This window comes from Blennius ocellaris (assembly GCF_963422515.1).
Source record: "Blennius ocellaris genome assembly, chromosome: 18".
In the NCBI taxonomy this organism is placed as follows: Eukaryota; Metazoa; Chordata; class Actinopteri; order Blenniiformes; family Blenniidae; genus Blennius; species Blennius ocellaris.
The window spans coordinates 17744058-17758667 of NC_137667.1; the positions used below are offsets into that span (position 1 = coordinate 17744058).

Consider the following 14610-nt stretch of genomic DNA (forward strand, 5'->3'; position numbering starts at 1 on the left):
CGTTGATCACTCTCACACAACGGATTTCTGAAATTTCCGTCGGCTGTTGAGTCAGAATCTGTCCCGTTATCTTCAGGGTTATAGCTCACCCAACTCCGCTGCGGATTAATCCTGAAACTAACTCCGCTATGGAAGCAACATTATCCTATCTCCGCAGTGGGGATGATTGAAAGGAGCTTGCTCATCATTTGAAGGCAGCGGGACGAACTCAAAGAGCCGAACTCAAATCTTCAATGACCCCCGACGAACGAGAATCTTCACAGAAACTCATCAACGCGTCTCAGGGAAACAAATCGCTGCCTCTCGATGTCACAATCTTTCACCCCGAACACGTTTTTGACAACAGTGGCAAAGAGGAGCCTTCTCTTACAAAGAAATAATAACAGACAAGAAGCCGAAATGGAAAGTGGAAAGAATGGTTCGCCTCTCTCAGGCTCCGAGCAACAATGGCCTCCGTTGATCGCGAGCTCGGCTTTCGCCGCAGCCAAAACCACAGCCAACGCACTGGAAACGTCACAAACACCAGTGTGTGTGTGTGTGTGTGTGTGTGTGTGTCTCGCTTTACACTCTTTCCCAAGGCTGTGCCTTGCTCATGAGCCCGCCGACGGAAACTCCTCAAGCTCTCCAAACTCCCTGAACTCTGACCCCCCCCCCCCCCGCCCCCCGTCTCACCAAGAAGTGCCACAAATCCCCGTTAAGCCTCGGCGGACTTTCACCCCTGAGCCGCTCAACATTGTTCGACCAAAATAAGTATCAGTAAATGCAGTTTACGAAGAGCGAAGCACGTTTTGGGATTTTCAAGCCAACAGAAGCAGAGAAAGAGCCTTTTTTTTTTTTTTTTTTTTTACTATGAGTCCTTTGTGTCGGGAGCCCTGCAGGAATGAGTCCTGAAGCCAGGAAAGAAGATTGTCTTTTGGCTCCTTTGCCATGAAATCAGCAGCTTTTTAAATGCTTTTTTTTTTTTTTCTGTAAAAAGGTTCATTTTTATCTAAGGATTAGCAGATCTTTTCACTAAAACATTAAAAAGTTTCACGATAGAATTTTCTCAGCCTAACTCCTTCATCCTTCTCATTTTCCTCATACCAATTATCAGCGCTCCCTCATTTTCTGCTCGTTTAATTTTCATTGTCCATCTTCCTCATTTTCTCACCTTTTTTCATCTTCATTTTTGTTTTGTTTCCTTATTTTCTCATACTTTCCTTCTCTCATCTTCCTCAGCTCTTATTTATCGTTCCCATCTTCATGTTTCATCTATCCTATCCCTAATTTTCTTACAGATTTTTGTCATCATCTTCAACCATGTCAACCATTTCTTTTAATTATCTTTCTTCTTTGTCCTCCTCTTCTTTTGCATGTTCTTCATTTGACTCATCCTCTCCTTCATGATCGAGAGCCTTCGCTCTGCTCAGTGGAAGTTGTGACAGGCTGATGAGGAAAAGAGTAAATAAGACGTGTGCTTTTGCTCACACTAAAGGCTCAGTTGCAGTTCAGCTTGGAAAAAAAAAAAAAAAAAAAAACACCCCTCAAACGTTTGTTTCTGCAAAAACACCAAAAGCCAGTAACTCTACACTTTAATTACACCCTTGAAATACACACTTTCCAGCAGCGCTATCGAATAATCATGGAGGCAAACCTGGAGTGGATTTAATTCAGGCCAAAGGTCGAGAACAGAGACCACAAACACACATTTACTGCTTAAACACTGCTAATAGATAACTCTTGTCCCCCGCGCGCGCGTGTTGTTGTCTCATTGGAAGCCTCACAGTTCCTCCCCTTCGCTCACTGACTATCGAGTTTCTTCCAACACGCTTCTCTTGATCCTCTCATCTGCAGCCTGAAGCTCTGAAGCTCTGAAGCTCTGAAAGCTGTGGGCCTCCGACCCTCCAGATCAACAAAACCAAACAGAAGTGACAAGTCCAATCCTCTGCAGGAAACACTCAGCAGGAATATTTGGCACGTTTATAGTCCCTCCAGGATCTCGCAGCCAATCAGCCGCCTCAGTTCATTGATCACAGTTTTGAAATCTGAGGTTGTGTGTGTGGTACGGTGGAAGAACGTCAGTTATCATCATCAATCGGCCGCAGATTGTGATCATCCAGAGGAACGATCAAATTAACAGCAGTGCCGCGGCCCGCCAATACTATATTCCTGAAAACGTTCAGATTTTTTCTGAAAAGGGCTCATGTATTGTTGTAAGAGACGGTCTGTTTCATTTGTTGAGCTTCACTGAGTTGCTTTTGATTGAGATGATTGAAGCTGTAAAAAGTCACAATATGCATTAAAAGCTCTTTGACTCCTCCCCCCACCGGTAGATGAGCTCCGCCCTCTAAACTGATGAATTGCCGCCATATTTTCTCCTCAAAAACGCCACCAGAAAACCGTCATGGAGTAGGTGCGGACGGACACAGCTCATTTAAAGGTACAGACACACAAACGGTCTGTTCTAAGTAGAGCTCACTGGAGGGACTTTTAAAAATGGTTGGAACTCAGGACCAAGGCTGGATTTGGGGAAAATACCCTTTGAATACCATGTTGTTGGACTTTGGACAACGCCGTGGAATTATTGAAAATCTGCATATTGTGGAACCTTTAACAATTTTTTTTTCTGCTGACACGGATTATAAAGGAGAGATTGTGGCTCCTTGGATGCTTGTGAGGGTGACCAATGTCACATTCCTTCCATTTTTTATTTATATATATTTATATATATAAAATCATGAAGTATATTATGTTCTAATGTCATTAAAAGACAGGTCCACAACAGAGAACTTTATTTGGTGAATCACCATTTTTAGTAGTTGTTTATGACAATATTTGTCATTAATTAACATTTTGATGAGATGTTTCTAGTTTCTCTTTAATCCCAGCCTCTTGCTAACCACGTTTCCTACACATGCTGATCGGAGTCCGTGCATCCATCCTGCTCCGCTTCGAGATCCGTCCGCAGCAGGAAGCGGCAGCTCAACCGGCGTCGGACACATTTGAATTGCAAAGCGTCGATTTGCTCCTGCCTCGGATTCGGCTCTGCTCGGTGTACGTAATGGAGGACAGACGGAGGAAGGAGCTCGGACAGAGGCCGCTTTTATGGCTGTTGGATGGTTTTCCAGCGCGCAGCGGCGGAGCGTCCGCCTCGGCGGCAGATTCTCGCTGGAAGTTTGCTTTGAGGTCGGAGCTCGCGTGCCGAGAACACCTCGGGGTGTCGGACTCAGGCCCACTGGAGGCGGAATCAGTCACAGTTTAACTCACTTTGAACTGTTTCTTCAAAGTTTGAGTTTCATCCTATTCGCCAGCATCCTTCCATAATGTTCTTATGAGCAGCAATTAAATATCCCCTTGCTTTAATTTGCTGTAGTTAATGGCGTTATTACCAATGACTATTCAAACCCAGCTGTATTCCTTTTACACACTCGCAGGTAAAAGTAGATCTTAAATATCTTGTTTGTTGACGTAACAACGTTGTTTGGAGCCACTGCAAACGCAATTTGTTGAACACGGGGAAACTTTTTCAAACTGCTCAAAAGACTCCATCAACATGGAAAGAGTAGAAAAAGCAACTTTTTGGAAACGCCGCTTTTACGCATGCACACCACAGCCATGGTAAATTGCTGTTCTGCACATGCTCAGTAGAAGGGCAATAAGAACAATGTTTCCTCCAGAGTGTCGTGACTCCCAGTAGTTTTATTTTGACAGTCTCTGTAAAAACAATCCAATTTCATCATCTGTCCATATGAATATCTGTGTTCTTACATCGTTATTGTCTGTAGAGTATTGTTCTCTATGTATGTATGTTCATTGCAAAAACAAGCATCAGCGGCAACTCGTGGCCTGGCATGTTAACTACATCGAAACTTTTTCCAAAACAAAGATGCAAAAATGATGGGTTTTTAAATGTTTCGTACTCCCAACTGTCCAACTTGTGTAGGTTAATCGTAGTTTTGAGTATTTACCAGGTGACGTGATGAGATTTGAAGTAACACAGCCGTTGTGTGACGTATCGGCCTGAAAGCCCACCACTGCTCTCCTTGGTATTTTACCAATGTGTTGATTCATCACAGCGCCCTCTGGTGGAGCTATTGCGAGATGTTCACTGCAATACACGGGACTTCTGGAAGTATGAAGGCAGTTCACAGGTTGAAACCCACGGGTGTGTTTTGAGAGCAAACTGTTATACATGCTGTGCCACCGTTGTATGAAAAACACGGATAATGTGTTTCTGATCAGGAGTTTCTGATCAGCGTCCAGACTTTGAAACTCTTCCTCTTTTCTGCTGATAACGTGCACGTGCCTGTGTGTGTGTGTGTGTGTGTGTGTGTGTGTGTAGTCAAACAGGAGCACACAGGAAGTCCACTCATGCAAACACGCCAGTACTGATAAGTAAATATGGGAAGTGAGTTTCTCTCCTTCACTTTTCCCCCCCTTACATCATCTCTCCCTGATCACCGCCCCTCGTTTCATCCCTCCTTTTCTCCTCTTACTCACAACTCTTCACTGCTCCTCCTGCACCTCTCTTTTCCTCATAAATCTCCTCCGTTCCTTCCTTTCTGCATCCGTTCTCCCACCTCTTTCCCTGTTTCCCCTTCTTCTGTTGCCCAACTTTGCTTCCTCTCTTCCTCCACCCCTCTTCTCTTCCAAATTGCTCTCCATCTCCTCCTTCGCTCTTCATCTGCTGTCTCTTCCATCACTCCTTTTGACCTCCCTCTTTTTACCCCCATTATCCCACCCATATCTCTCCTCTTCTCTTGTCCTTTACCTTATATCTCTCTGCTTTCTCCCTATTCCATTGCTCCACTCTTCCATCACTCATTCTCTCCCTCCATATACATCCCCACTTCTTTTCCTTTTCTGTCCCAATCTCTTCCCCCTCTTTTCTCTTCTTTCCTCTCCTTCCTCTGTTTTTTTCTTTCTTTTCGTAACCTTTAATTAACCAGGCGAATGATTGAGAAAAAATTCATGTTTACAAAATTAAACATGTCCAAAGGTCTTTTGAAGGAGCGGGCTCCAAGAGAAAACCAAAATGAATAACACCAGATCAATAAAAGTGAAAAATATCTTCTGTAAACATTATCGCCCTTTGTTTCCCTTCTCACTTCTTCTCCACTCTTCCTCATATCTTCACTTCCCTCGCCCTCCTCTTTATCTTCTACCTCGTCCTTTCTCTGGCGCAGAGCACACGGTTGGTTTCACCGAGGACGTTTCAAACCCCAACATCAATGAAACAGGTTGAAATCTGCAGGATTAACCATTTGTCTCCCGAGTAGAATTTAACATTTTGTCGGGAGGGATCATTTGTTGCCATAGGATTTAAACTTTGCTAATGAAGGCGTTTATCAGAAGTCATCTGATGAGGAATGAAGATTTTTGTACCCAAACAGTCTTCTGTTATTTCTGTTGTCTTCTGAGTTTCTTTCTCTGGTTACACATGAGCTAAACTGCTCAACACTGATCACTGGTCACCAGTGGCATTACTGTTTTTCTATGGGTGTGAAAACCTGGAGGCAGATTGAAGGAATGAAGCAGAAATGAAAGGTGCACTGATGAGCTTTGGTAACAAACAGGGCAGCAGCCTGACTCTTCCTTCTCCCCCTCGTGTCGCCTTCTGTTGAGGCCGAACTTGTGATGACAGCTGAGAGTCTATTTCACAAGAAGGTCAACACAAATCTGCATTCGCTTCATCGATGGCTTGAGCGAGTGTTATGATGGAGGGCTACAGTCGGCTTCGTCGAGCACATTTACATTTAAATGGAGTGGTTGGTTTGGGCAGCACTGAGGCGGCGGCTTGTCACACATTCAAAGGAATTAATTAGAGACGTTAATATTTTAGACCGCTGACGATATTGTGCTTAACGTTTCTCTCTGCGCAAATCTCCACCCGCCTGTATTCCGCGGATTAAAGCAGCGAAAATCAATGCCGAGTCAGATTGAACTAATTTCAGCTCATTTCAAAGACATGTGACTTTTTTTTTCTTCGTTTTCTGCTGACAAATGAAGATGTTAAGAGCCAATAAATGGATTTTTAAAGTGTAGTTATACATAGAGAGCTGAGTCAGTCCGTGCTGGGTCAATGCAGAGAGAGAGGAGAGAAACAGGAAGTAGAAGAAAGAGGAAGAGAAAACGCTTGACAAGGATACTTTAAAAAAAAAAAAGCGTGAGGTTATGTTAACACATTTCGATTCAGATGAATATGAAGAGATAAACAAAGAAACGAAGATGAAAAAAACAGTAGTTTAAATTACCCCACCCCAAAAAACAAAGTATAGAAAATGAAGCACGTGAAAAGTCATGAAAATATAAGCAAGGAAAAAAGAAGAAATGAGAGAAGACGAGAAAGTAAAAGATTTCAAATGAAGAAAACAAGCATGTAAATATAGAGAAGAAACAAACAGGAAAACAGGAAAGAAAATAAAAAGAGAAAAAGAAGAAAGGAAAGAAGGAATGAGGGCAAAAAAAGAAAGAGGAAAAAACGGAACAGGCAAAAATGGAGAGAGTCGACATGGAAACTGAAGAGGAATCAATTGTAGAAAAAAAAACAAGTAAGAAAGAAAAAAAAACCTTCAAAAGATGGAAAACAGAGAGAGATGGAGTTAAAATGGAAAATCGAGTTCGAGGGGAAAAAGTGGGGATGGAAAGTTTCCCAAAGTGAAGCTGTGAGGAGGAAGACTGTGAGGTGCAACTCAGTAACTAAGTAAAAGTATTGCAGATCATTTCACCGCACACGAGTTTAATCTTGTAGCTTGTTCAGTTGAAACAACTTAAAACACAACTTTGTGAAAACAGCTCACTTTTCATTCACGTTGTTGCATAAATCTTGAATTATTTACGAAAATGAGTACTAATGATGACAACATTCCTCATATAGGCTTGAAAAAGATCTCCCTTTCACAAACTTGCTCTAGAAATCATGGTCAGGCCTGAGAAATGCCTGCTGAGCGCTGAATGAGTGAGAAATACGACCCTCTGGGCTTTGAAAACGCGACACTTGACTATGTATGAGCTAAAAAGTAAAAGAAAGCAAAGTAGTGACCTGGTGAAGCCCCCCCCCCCCCTACAATCAATGAAATTATGGAATTAATTAAGCACCGACGTCTGAGCATGAAGGGGTTAAAATAAAGGCTGGGCTTGAGGAGGTGGAAAAAGTTTCAAGGAATAAAGTTTAGTCTACTATGAAGCCAGTGTGGAATATACAGATTAAACACATGAATTTGGATATAAACAATCCATATTTAAATATTCATTAGGTTTTATACACATATTTTTGGAGCTGAATTAAACATGAAGTTGCAAACTGTTCCTATAGCGCCTTTTTGTTTGTGTGTTTATTTGCATTAATAATACAACTGTGGCTGCTGGAGCTTCTCAGTGTGTATGTGTGCGACTGTGTGTTGTGATTATGTGTGTGTCTGTACACACGTGTGTGTGTGTGTGTGTGTGTGTGCGTGCGTGCGTGCGTGCGTGCGCGCGCGTGCGTGATTATGTGGGCGTCTGCATGTCTGTTATGTGTTATGAATGTAATTATATACGTATATGCACGCACGTGTTATGTAATTGTGTGTGTGTGTGTGTGTGTGTGTGTGTGTGTGTGTGTGTGTGTGTGTGTGTGTGTGTGTGTGTGTGTGTGTCTAAAGTGAGATATGAGATCAGGCTGCTGCAGCACCCTGCTGTTTTATGGGCTAATGTGTGTGTTTTTCTGGTTTTGCTGACATTGTGGGTGCAAACAGGGGCCTCCTCTTTTTCAGGGGCACCTGTAAATCATAACATCTCGCAGTAAAGACCTGGGTGTGAGGTTGGCCTGAGGTTGGACTTCAGGCCTCACTGCTTAAAAAGTCCCTATAAGAGGCAACAGTTAACCCGCAGATCTGGCTTAAGTTAAAGGAGGTGCTAATATGCTTGTACTTGAAGTGAAACGCAATGTGTCAACAGCTATAGTGAGCAGTGTGTGTGTGTGTGTGTGTGTGTGTGTGTGTGTGTGTGTGTGTGTGTGTGTGTGTGTGTGTGTGTGTGTGTGTGTGTGTGTGTGTGTGTGTGAGTGTGTGTCACAACTAAATGTGCCTCACTTACGCCCTCTGTAACACCTATAATAATATTGAAAACGCGCTGCAACACAACATCATGTTAACAACACATTGCTGTGAATGTTCATTTAAAGTGTGAAACACGTCAACAAGCAGCCGGTTTGAGCTGCTAATTACCAGCTTTACTCTGAGCTGACGTGTGTGTGTGCGAGTCCTTTTCCTTCTACACTTATGGGGACCTAAAGTTGATTGCACAGTGGCCCACGAGGATGTATGGAGGTCTTAAGAGAAATTAAGCATTTCAAGAGAAAACTCGTCTTTTTCTATTTTTTCTTTTTTCTTTTGGGAAAGTTTTGCATTTAAAACATCGGTTTACACAGAAATGGCAGAAACACTGAAAACTATGTAGTTGGCATGCCAGGCCATGGGTTGGAACTGTGGTTTGTTGAAGTAATGAAGAGAACAATGAGAGAACAATGTTAAAAAGATTAACAATGGGAGTCCACGGACATTCATATGAACAGAGTTATATTCGTGTTCCGGGTGACTGTCAACTATAAAAAGACCAAGTCCAAGGAGAAAATGGACTGAGAGTCATCACACTGTGGAGGCCGCTGTTGTTGTGATTGTCCATCTCCTCACACATGTACTGAAAAAAAACAACTATTCAGTACGGCCGTCTTGTGCATGTGCAGAAGTAGCGTTTCCAATAATCCAAAAACATATAAACAATAAAAGTTTTCCATTTTCACAGGGTTAAAAAGATAAGTTTGGTTGAGACAGATGCAGATATTCGGCTTCAATAAGACATACAGTTTTACAAAGTTCCCAAAAGGAAAAGGACCATGTCAAGGTCTAACTGAAAGCTTTGTTAAAGGTATAGTAGAGGATTTTCTTCTTCCGGGTGGATCATCAAAATAACTGGTCCTCCCAATTGTCAATCATTCTGGTGATATATGACGTAAGCCCGTCGTACGTGCTCGTCTCTGCGCGCAGCTCACTCCACACGGTTCTCATCATGCCGGTGGCCGACCCGACGCATTATTCTCTGACATTTTTACACAGTTTCACCCCCTCTGGTGCAAATCTTCTTGTAAAGTGAGCTTATGTGAGCGATGCCGACTTATGACTTGTAAACAGAGCGTGCACGAGGAGAACTGGGCTCGTGCACGTCTCTCGCACGCGTTTTAGTAGGCGTTCCGTCTCGGGAGCAGGTACAGCGTTGCGCATGTGCATTTTTTTCAAACGGTTTTCTTTCCTAAAATTCCTGAAAATCCTCCTGTATACCTTTAAGTATTAAAACTTGTTTCACGTTTTCAAAAAGGCTTAGAACTAAGCAACAGATGTGTACATTTACCTCCAAATCTGCAGGTAAACAGAGTTGTGCGATGTGAGTGGATGTCTGGAAAACGTCATGTCGACATGGCAGATTTGAGACCGAATCACTTGTCGTTCAGTTTGCAGAGTTCAACAGCCGGTAAAAAGAGGGAAAGGAGAACCTGTCGACGCAGTTTCCCGCTGAGGTTCCCACATGCAGCACTGACACCGGTCCTGACGGGAACCCCGACATGTGGGTACACTCCTCCGTCAGAGGCAGCGCCTCACTACAACCCGGACTACTGTTCGCCCAGGCCGACGGGGAAACAAAAGGCCTTTGTTGTCCAGCTGCTGTGGGAGACAGGAGGCTGGCTGTGCTGCAGCTCGGCCACTGTGGCCTTTTTTTTTTTTGTTCAGCAAAGAGAAGAGCAATCGCTGAAAAAAATGAGCAGATGAAGCGTATATTTTATTCCTTATGACGGATTTGCAGATCGGACGAGGTGGCACGGGGACACGGCAACGTCCTGTATGTGAAGCCGCACTGTGGAAATCACTGACAAGACGGTGTGTTAAGCAACTACCGATCTACAGCAATTTTGTAGTTAATACTAACATCTGCGTTGCATGCAGAGGATGCCTGATGACGTCAACTCTCATTGGCCGCCATCGGTGTCCAATTGAAAGCAGGACACATTAAATACCTGGATGTGTACTCGCTCTGCCCACATTATCAAGGCTGCATCACGACCGGACTTGTGTGGACCTGTGAAGCCAAATTACCCATAATGCATTTGGCAGGAAATGCTAAAAGTGTGCACTTCCGAGAACGTGCTTGAAATAAACAACAGCGATAGTTGTGTAAACGGGGCATAAAAAACTAAAACACCCCACAATTACACAATTTATATTCTGGAAATGATGGTAATTAAGAGTAATTAGAATCAGAAATTAGTAATTTTCCATTTTTCGAAATTTAAAGCTTGCGTCAACTGAAAGGTTTTTAACCAGAATTTATTTTTTTTAGACTTTTGCTTAACTTATCCCGAGGACATCTGCATGTGTGCATCTCCCAGGGTTTGGCTTCTCTCTACTGTTTGAGTAAATAACAAATTCAGCATTTACTGGTGGTGAAGGACGTTGGCAGCCACTGGGTTTTAGTTATTTGTGGTTCAAAACAGCCTCGTTCCCTCTGTTGATTTCAGAGAAGTGTGATAGGTAGAAAGTTTCCCATCAGCCTTCTGCTGACATTTTACTGAGACTCTGTGACACTTTGGCAAGTTCCATCCTTCAGCAGCATGAACATACTAAAAATATGCCCTCAGCTTCTTTTTCAGACACTAATCCTTTAGATTAGAGGCCTTCCGTCAACCTGCCCTTCTCTCTTTTCACCTCTCTGTCCTTTCTAGCGTTTCTCTCACATTCTTGCACTTTGCATTCCTCCCTCCTCCCTCTTTCATTCCTCTTTCTCCTTCGGCATTTTGTTCTTATCACCCGTGCTTTCTTTCCCGATCTTTCCCCGCTACTGTCCTTCCACCAGCTGCACACACACAGATTAATCCACAGACTGTGTACTCTGCATCCTAATCAACCATCCCCTGCTTTCTGTGAAATAATAAAGCGTCGATGGTCATCTTTAATGTCAAGGAGTTAGAGAAAATTACTGAAAGGAACTCTGCCAAGATGAAATAAAATAAACTTTTCTCACAATTTAACCGAGCAACTTTTTGATTGAGACAAAGCTTCGTGAGATACCTTTTTTAAACAGGGGTTTCTTGTAATTCGGATTACAATCTTATATTGTAATCCAGGATCGGACGACACAACAGAAGCTCGATAAACTCCTCACGATGCTTGGAGGAGAAAAGAATGAACCTAACCTCACAATCTAACTGCATGAAAATCTGTGGAAAGGAGAAAAGAAAGACACAATAAATATTAAGCAGAGACTGACTTGACAGAAATGACCGTGACCCCGATGTGAACGACGCTGACGGCGTCAAAAAAAGGTGTCACCAATGTTCCCATCAAGGAACAAACATCCTCCATACTCAACTTTTACACCACTTAGACACAGTCCAACACTTTTAAAGGTGTTTAGGCCATCCGTCTCATTCACCCGTCACACACCAAGGATGACTTCAATTAGTAGCAACCCAGGGTCTAGTGCCTTGCCCAAGAACACTTCGAAATACAGACAGGGTGAGATGGGGATCAAACTACCAACCTCGGCCTATTGGTGACTGTGAGTTTCCTGCAGGTGATTGTCTCACTCGATCAAGGCTTTTAAAAATTTAAATCGCACACTGTGCAATTATGACGACATGAATCCAATAAAGTTTAGGCCGCGACATGATTGGGCAAGAATGAAAACGTCTCAGGAAAAAGAAACCAGCGAAACATGAATGGAGGCGTCGTCCTTCTTGCAGTTACGTGTTTGGAGAGAAATCACCAAAAAATGTATTTGGGTTTAGTACCAGAGCTGATCAGTCATTTACAGCGTTCCTATTGGTTCGCTGGTTGATGTAGGTCACAGTGAAATAAGCTCAGAGAAAAGAGAGACGATATTGCCAAGATTGTCATGTTTGGTCTTGGACGGATGGAAATCATGTGTAGTGGCCTTCAGACGCCGTCATGGGAAAAACTCAAAGCTCCAGGTGACCTTTCCCTTTTCCTCGGTACGTGGAACGGAGGATTTCGACCGGTTGATATTTAGCCTGCTGACCTGAAAACGGCGCGACATTTGCTGAAACGCACAACAAAGCTTGTGCGTCGTCACAGATATGTAATCCTTAGTATTTCTGACAAGCAAAGCAGTTTGTTTTTTGTTTTTGTTTTTTAACTTTGGCTGAAGCGATAGCGCCAACCATCGACATTAGGGAAGTTTCTAAACTGTCAAATTGAAAGTTTTAGTTTTTTTCTCATTCGGACTTCATTTCTGTTATAAGAGGGGCTGCGTACAGAAATTGTTTCCCATGGACATAAATCAAGTGCATGAACTGGAGATCTACGCAAGACGTCAGCTTGGAGTGAAGCTGTTGGATCGTGGTAAGTACGGCCAATAGTCATTTTTCGGTAAGAGGACCCACGTTCTTTTTTTCTGCCAGGAGTTTTTCAACGTGGAGTTTCCATGTTCTCTGCACGAGGGCGATTTCCTCCCCGACCCATCGACCTCGAGGTCAGTTGATGATTCTGGAGTGGAAGTCTTGATGCTCAATTCTGATTTCTTGCTGTTTTCAAATGAATGTTATCCAACCCCAAAATGACTTGCATGCATAGAAGAAGGCGTGATGTCCCGCCGTTGATTCACTGACACAAAAGATTAATGATGACTTGACCATTCAGGTAGCAGTCACGCTGAAAGTTATCACATGTCCAATTTCGTACCAGGTGTGATCGAGGCCTCGCTCTGGTGTGCAAAAATCAGAATTGCAACGTTCACACTGTCACAAAACAGACCGGATATTGGTCACTTGTGAGCAGAAAGTTAGAATTGGGTGGAATGTGACTGCAGTGTGTGTGTGTGTGTGTGTGTGTGTGTGTGTGTGTGTGTGTGTGTGTGTGTGTGTGTGTGTGTGTGTGTGTGTGTGCAGCCTTTGTGATTGTTCTCATGACTTTGCCTTCCACACAATGTTAGCATGGATGGGTTACACCTCAGCGGTTTTAGAAAATACATAGAGTCATGCTTTCATTCATGCTGCTCCAAACAAACGCGTAAGAAAAGCTGTTAGACAATTCACATTCATGCAATGCTGAACTGTCAGAAGTACAATTTACCCCCCCCCCCCCCACCACCAACCCTGGTTCCTGTTGGAACTGCTCCTTTTTCCTAAAAGCTTCCTCTTTTCTGCAGACGTTCACACAATAGCTGTCCATGATTAATTGGGTTTAACAGAGCTCTAAAAGTATTATGATGAAATGACTTCCTCACCTCCTGGCAGAATGTCTGTTATCCCAGGATTAAAGACTGGAAAGCATCAGCCAGCCTGTCGCACTTAAAGCAAGAAAAGTCTGAAAATCAATCTCGTGCCAAAAAAACCAGCAGAAAGTTTGCGGTTGTGACTCGCAGTATTGATAGAAATCTTAATGCATACGCAAATACAGAGAAACTAATGTGTTGGGTTTTTTTTTTTTTTTACTTGGTCTCAATATGCCAGTACGCACAGTCAGCAAAACATACAAACACATTGCGCGACGGTTGTGATATATGGTCACATTCACAGGAATTTAACCTTTAATATTTGGTAACTTCCTCATTTCATCCTGTTTCCTACAAACTAACAATGTTGATATGTGACACTTCTGCTTTAAACTTTTCATATAATAATAGAAACCCTGCTGTGTTTCGCACCTCTTCCTCATAATTGTAGCACCACCTGATGCAAACATGATTAAAAATGAAAACCCATCAGAGGACAGTGACACTAAAAATAATTTGTCGCTTCTGATTTACATGCATTTTTACGCCGTTAACCAGGAGTGGGCGACCGATATTCATGAAAAATTAGCACAACCATCAAGGACCGAGACATAAGTTGATTTGCGCAATAACATCAGATTGGATTATATAAGACTTTACTGATCCCACATGGGGAAATTTGGTCACCACAGCAGCTCTGCATTACAAAGTTACTTAAAAAGATTATAAGGACTGTGGCACACTAGAAAATAGACTATGTATAAATGTATAATAGATTATAACTGTAGATATGTGTATATATATATAACTGAATACTGTATAGAATTTTCTTTCCCGGCCTTGTCTGGAAATCACAATCGTATTTTGCTGAATTACAATGAATAAGCAAATAAAAAGTATATGTTTTCATTGATGTGATCATTTTAGATGTAATAAACCTGTGATTTCCTTCTACAAACGCCCCCAGAGTTCAAGTTCTAAAAGGACAACACCATGCCGAATGAGTTTACTCGGCCCTGCGACATCTTTCGAGGTCTGGTTACACGCAAACAAGCGGCGGAGCGCCTGAACGCAACACGGACATCAGCCGGGCTCAGCTGGAGCTGGAATAGACCCTCTTTCTCTGCATCCAGCTGACTCACGCTCGCAGGTGTTTCTGCTCCTCCCTCTCGTCCCCGTGTCTTTCACTAGGAGATAATCGACGGTGGCATCCGAGAGGTGGGAGGTGGGGGGGGGGGGGGGGGGGGGGGGGGGTGAAAGGCAAGAGCCGACCAAAGAAGGGAGATAAAAAAAGGAGTGAGAGAGGACAGTGATACCCTGTTTTGTACGTGAGCAGAGACTGAAGGCAGAGCAAAGCCCAAAGTGACA

General features: G+C 43.0%; 1 protein-coding gene across 2 annotated transcripts in view; it reads right to left on the reverse strand.

Annotated features, from left to right (window-relative positions):
• The window catches only part of adgrg6 (adhesion G protein-coupled receptor G6), a 93053-nt gene that overhangs the window by 58238 nt on the left and 20205 nt on the right, over positions 1-14610 (reverse strand). The gene's annotated exons all lie outside the window — the stretch shown is intronic.